Raw genomic sequence first — 6157 nt, 5'->3', positions numbered from 1 at the left:
ACTATGAAGCTAGGACTGACAAGTGGTGCAAGACTCCACTTGACTTCTAATGTCCCACAAATACAGAGCTTCCCCCTTGCCTTTCTTGGAGTGAAATACTGGCCTCTGGGTATAGGAGGATGTTCACATCAGCACCACAGGGGCACAAGTATAGGGATGAATCATTAGTGTTGCTATCTAGGGAGATCCCTTCCTTGGTAAATTTGGCTTGTAACCTTAGGTGGCTAGCCAGAATCAATTTAGGCTCGCATGGGATGGATCAGTTTGTCTCAACAGTGTTGTTTTGTCATTGGACTGTACCTTTATATAACGATAGGCACTATACTGCTAGTGGAATTTGTATGCTATTCTAGGCAGGGGGCAGCAAGACTTGTTCTGGGGTGCACAACCTGTTCCTGCTGGGTGGAATGCTGCATTATCTGGATGAGGGGAAAAGAGATGCCCTACTGTAATGAGTCTTTGCTATGGGCAGCTACTAAATACATAGTGGAAGTTAACCATGCCTAGAGCCCTGGTCATTCAGCTCTAAGCCTGCAAGCCCCTTTCAATTGAGTTAGGAAAGAACTCCCTTTGAGGCAGCTACTAGTACATGCACTACCAGACCTGGTCCAAAAAAACCCAGCTAAAGTTGTTTTTGGTGGGGGGGGGTTGTTTTTGTTTTTTGCAGGAAATCTGTCTGGTAAAAATTATGGAAGTTTTCAGTTAGTTTCAGACTCCCTTGTGCATCAGCAAAAACTGATGAAACTTTCATTTAAAATGTTTTAACTCCTTTCTCAAGAATATCCCACTTTTATACTAAAAAAATCCACTCAATTCCAAATGAAAACCATTTCAAGTTCCTGCCCTCTGCAAAAAAACCTTGGAGAATTCTGCTTGAGGTCTCCCTGATCTTTGGCAGCTCACACCATTTTCATGATGCATACAAATATTCAGCTTACTTGCATAAATCTACAAATACCTGGTGGAGAAGAAAGAGGAGGAACAGAGCCCTAGGTATACAGCTTAACGCTTTTCCCCACTTAGCTTCAGCAGAATGACTGTCCCCTTGTCAACACATGCCCAGGACAGCTGCACCCATGCTGAAAGGAGAGAGAAGGTAAGATTAAACAACGGATGTTCAGAGACTAAGAGGCTTGGCACATCTGAGTTGCTGCAAGCAGATCCACTTTCCAGTGATCTTGGAAAGGATGGAGCTAGTCTATGCTAGCAGTGAATGAGACTCGGCTATGTTGGTCATTGACTGGGAAAGTGCCAAGGCTCTGTTTCTTCCCTCACCTGCCCCAGGCAAAATGGAGGTGGGTCCATAGCTCGGCTACTTCTTGCATGCCCAAGCTTGTGGTCTATGGCAGCTAAGGGTGGGCTGCAATTCCCCTCCCTTGCAGAGGCATGCAGTCCAAGTTCTTATTTAGCCCCAAGGGCAACAATTCCTCTTTGCCCCACTGACAGGCCCTGTTCTTGCCTTCTGTAAATAGTGAGCAACGCAAAACCTCCCCACTGCCTGTCAGATGTGGAGCTGAACTTGCCTGGCCACTAGGTATGCTGCCAGGTGGGGAGAAGCAGTGTCATCCCTCCTACCAGCAAGCCTCCCTGAGCAGACCTTGCCCTCTACAAGTGAGACCCCCAAAGACACCCAAGGGATCAGGATACCTGATCACATGCTGGTTTCAATGAAAACTGGGCATCTAAACCTGTCAGGTGGCTCTTTACAATCTCTGCCTGAGTACTCTGTAAGACGCTGTCCACTCATGCTGCTTACATAAGCAAGGATGGAGGCAAAGAGATCTGTATGGTTAATGCTGACTACAATCCTATGAAATGCACTGCATCAATCTATGCCTTTAAGAGCGGTTTTTAGATGGCACCGCAGATGTGCTGGAGTCTGGGATCAGCTCCCAGCCCTTCTGGAGCGCAACAGAACACCACTGCTTGCCACGGGGGGCTCGGCTCTCACCGGAGTTGGGTGGCTATTTCCACAGTCGGTGGATAGATGCAGCTTGTCTGTGGTGGTCACTTTCTTTTCAAGAAGAGGCACAGAAGCCTACTGAACTCGGGCCCTGTGTTTTAAGAGGGCAGTGTTGCATCATTAGGCCTTCTGGATGAGCCCATCCCACTGTAAAGTCTGCATGACATTGGGCACCAGCAGTAGTATAGCTACATCAGTGTAGCTACCACAACAAACAGCACCACCCCAGACACTCCTGTGCACTCTTCCTCCGTCCCTGTTCATCATAGTTACTTCCCACTCCTGCTGTGAAGCTTTTGTAACCCAGCCGTTGCCACCCTGAGATCCCTGCCTGTGTCTTGTTGCTCTGAAAGCATCTCCTTTCTGTGCCTACCAAGCTGCCCTCTAGGGTAAAATAACAAATAGCATCATGCCACCATGCTGGGACTCCAGAAAATTCCTATTTTTGAGTAGTATTTTTATTGCAAATATCTGTTCACTTTGTGATTATTAAGTAGCATGTGGTAGCAAAGGAGGTTCCTTGTATGCCTTGGCACTAACTCTGTAAGCTGATCTGTGTGGGTAAATGCCTGCACTTGCAAAGGACCCACTGATTTGGGTAGCACTTGAGAGTCTGGGCATGACGACAGAGGTTAGATAATAGCACTAGGGGATTTAAAAAGCAGTACACAATGAAGTGGGTATGTCTATGGGCAGGCAACTTCATCTTCAGCTTGATCAGGCTTGTTGGATGCTAAATGTAGCTGAGTAAGTGTCCCTGGCTTCCTACAAATCCCTGAACATTGAAACTTCTCGGATCAAAGTAGAAAAGATAGCTGCAACCAAGGCACACCCCACCCAGCAGTGGCAAAGCATATCCCAAAGGGCAGCTCTTTGCCCTGGGAAAACAGCCTAAGGCAACACAGATCAAAGCAAATAAAATCTAGGTAATGCAGCTAGATCCTAATGTATATCATGGCTATGCAACGTATTGTAGAATCCCCTCCTTCCCACACAGCTGTGCTCCTGCATCACCTGCTGTTCTAAAATAAAACTGTTTTGTGTTCCCCATGCCTGCAGAGAGACTGACCCAAACTGCTTACAATCATGATAAATGGGGACAGGAATGAAGCCGCTTGCTCAAGGTCACAAATGGCATCTGAGCTAGGAATACAAGCCATCGTTCTGGAGCCCCCAGGCAAGTCTTGGCTACTGGGGAGGAAGCAGTGTGTGTGTAGTGAGGAGCTCTCCTAGTTTCTAACATAACTAGAAAAATATGCCTCAGACCTTGTCCCTGTTGAAGGTGCTGGTAAAACACCCACAATAACCAAACAGGAAAGCAGGTTCAGTTCCCTGTCTGTGTATATACACTCATAATGCAGGTAGAGATCCAAATATTAAGAAAAGCTGCTCAATCTGTCCATAAATCCATAGATTACCACTGGTTTTCCACACCTTGCACCAACAATAAATCAGCAGCAAGATGACTTCTTGTTTTTGCCTGAAAACGGCATAAAAGGCAAGGGTGAGTCTCAGCAGCATTTGTTTTAGAGTCACTAGCTTGGTAAACAAGTGATTAATCTCTCCATGGCAAGAGCAAAGGGAATTTGGGAAGGAAAAATATGCGGCTGTCTTCAAGCAATTCATATTCCTGCTGGAACATCACAGAAAATGCGGATTTTTGCCTATTACAGACATTCATTTAGTTTTAATAGGCTACTGAGAGTTTTGGGGAGCTGATCGTGCAGCATGGCATGGAAATGTGCACAGGTGGGAGCAAAGGACACGACAGGCAGTTGTGTGCTAACTACTGGCTTGTCCTGACAGAAGCAAGGCTGGCCTGCACATAGGGCTGACAGCTCCTCTCGCTGCACAAGAATCACTTCCTCTAAATTACTCTTGTGCATGTTTCATGGCAGACTGAACTGTTCTCCATTGCTAGTGCGTCACTGGTTGCGTGCGAGTCACCGCTTGCATTTTGCTTTCCCTTGGAGATCTGTTTCTAGTCAAAAATAGTTTTCCCATTTGTTTTGCTAATATTCATATTCAATTCAATGGAGAGGGAAACTTACTTTGACATCACTTAGTGGGGACCTATTCCACACCACCTTTTGCCAAGCCTCTGCTTGGCACAGCTGGCTGTTCTGGACTCCTGCTCTCCCTAATGGCTGAACCCAGGGTTCTGGATTCTAGTACAGGGCTTAAAAGCTGGCATTGTGTCCTTGGTTTTGCACCATTTCATACATTTCAATTATGTTCTTCAATGGTAGTGTACCAGAACTGGGGTTTGGCCTACAGCAGGAATCGGGACCCTGTATTCTGTGCAGCTCGGCAACTGGCCTCTCAAGCAACACAACATGCTACTCCCTGAGCATAAGTCTGCACCGTTTCTAAGGAACAACAGGATCTACTATGGGAATGCATTTATATTAAGGACAGGGAATCAGTGGGCAGGAGATATGATGGGTTTCCATGGAGTCACTCCACAATCCCTTTAGAGTAACAGGATTTATCCTGCATTCCCTGGGCATCTCTGCAGGCTCTTTGGGGAGTAATAGGATTTATTCTCTAACCCATGGGAATCTCTGGGGTGTCTTTAGGGAGTAATAGGATTTAGACTGTTCCTAGCCTGCATAGTCTCTATGGGTAGAATCAGGACAGCCATTGTATCCCCTTGAGAAGCAGTCCCATCTCTGAAACAGAAGGATAACCACATTATCTTGTGGCAACTGGATAACATTCATTATACAACTATAAGAAATGTGCTGAGAATTTCTTAGTGGCAGAGCTGCTACATGAAATGACCACTGCATATCATCCCAGAGACTTTCATCAGCAACTTGCCTTAGGACCCATCTCCTCATTAAATTCAGTAGGCTTTAGATTCTCTTAAAGCAGAGTTGGCCAATTCCCAGCATCCTGCTGCCACCCCCTCCTCTTTCCCTGCTCCAGCTGCGGGTGTCTGCATGGCCTGATAGCCTGTGGTTTGCCTGGTGTGGCCCACACAGCATGTGGCCCCTTACAGACTTGGAAGTTGGACAGTTCTGGGGTACAGCATGGATTTTTGCTAATGGTAACTGCTCACTTTGGGGGTCTGGGGCTGTACAGCAGTCAGTACTGCATGACCAGTATTAGCTGTGTAATGTTAATAAGCAATTCTCATGCTTATTTTTGATCTAGGGACTGTTTATGGGTTGGCTGTTTTGTAGACACTGGCTTGCAATATGGTCTAATTACAGCATCTCTGTTTGCTATAGATACCGGAGATTGGGGAAATATCACTAGGATTAGACAGTTTTAAAAGCTGATTAAATTAATAGCATTTAGAAATGCCACCAATCAGGGGAAATGCTTTAAACAAGACTCTGGAACTGATTATCCCTTCCAGGAGGTTGATGTTACAGCAGATGACTCTGTTGTAGCGTTGCTCCTACCATGATGCCACACTGGGGTTGGCAATGCTAAGGTGGTAGCTTCAGGTCAGCGCAGAAGAAAGCACCATCCAATCAGATGTTTTACGGATCCAATGACTTGCCAGTACTCCTGGCTCTTGTTCAACTCGGCTCCAACATCCTGGCAAAAGCCCTCCATAACAACTACCAGGAATTAGGAGCAAGTGACAGACACATCCATCTTGGACTCTATAGCAAGTCCAGCAGATGCTGGATTAGAACTGAAGTCTAGACTGTGCTGTGTAAATGGTAGTCAGACAAGACCTTTGCTGTGCAAACATCCCTGCTGCACAGATGTGATCAACAAAGCTGATGGCTCTGGACTTCAGAATTAAGACTTCAAGAAAACCCCTATGACCCCACAATGCTACCTGGGACCTTAGCGCAAAATATCTGCACTAGATGCTACGCTCTTTGTTGGGCTGGAGCACATCCTGGCCCTCTGTGGCAATCTTTGCCTTGGGTAGAAGCTGAACAAGTTGGATCTCTTCACTCCTGAGTTATTGCTGCTTGGATTTTGTTTTTAATAACCTGTAATATGAGAAGCCTGCCCTGGGGAGCGAGAGGATTATTGTCAAATATCATTTCCTATTTGCTAGGCTTTTAGGGGCTTTATTCACGTGAAAAGCTGGAGGATTAGCTGGGGAATTGAAGGAGGGGTGTGAATCACTGGCTTGGGATTTCCAAAGGCGTCTGCTGCTGCTCTTTTTCTTTCTTTCTTTCTCTCTTTTTTTTTTTTTTTTTAAAAAAAAAAGGGATTTTG

The sequence above is a fragment of the Gavialis gangeticus genome, unplaced genomic scaffold, assembly GCF_001723915.1.
Source record: "Gavialis gangeticus isolate Ggan-Ray unplaced genomic scaffold, GavGan_comp1, whole genome shotgun sequence".
Classification (NCBI taxonomy): domain Eukaryota; kingdom Metazoa; phylum Chordata; order Crocodylia; family Gavialidae; genus Gavialis; species Gavialis gangeticus.
The sequence above is the reverse complement of the archived record's forward strand: the minus strand, read 5'-3'. Positions refer to the sequence as shown.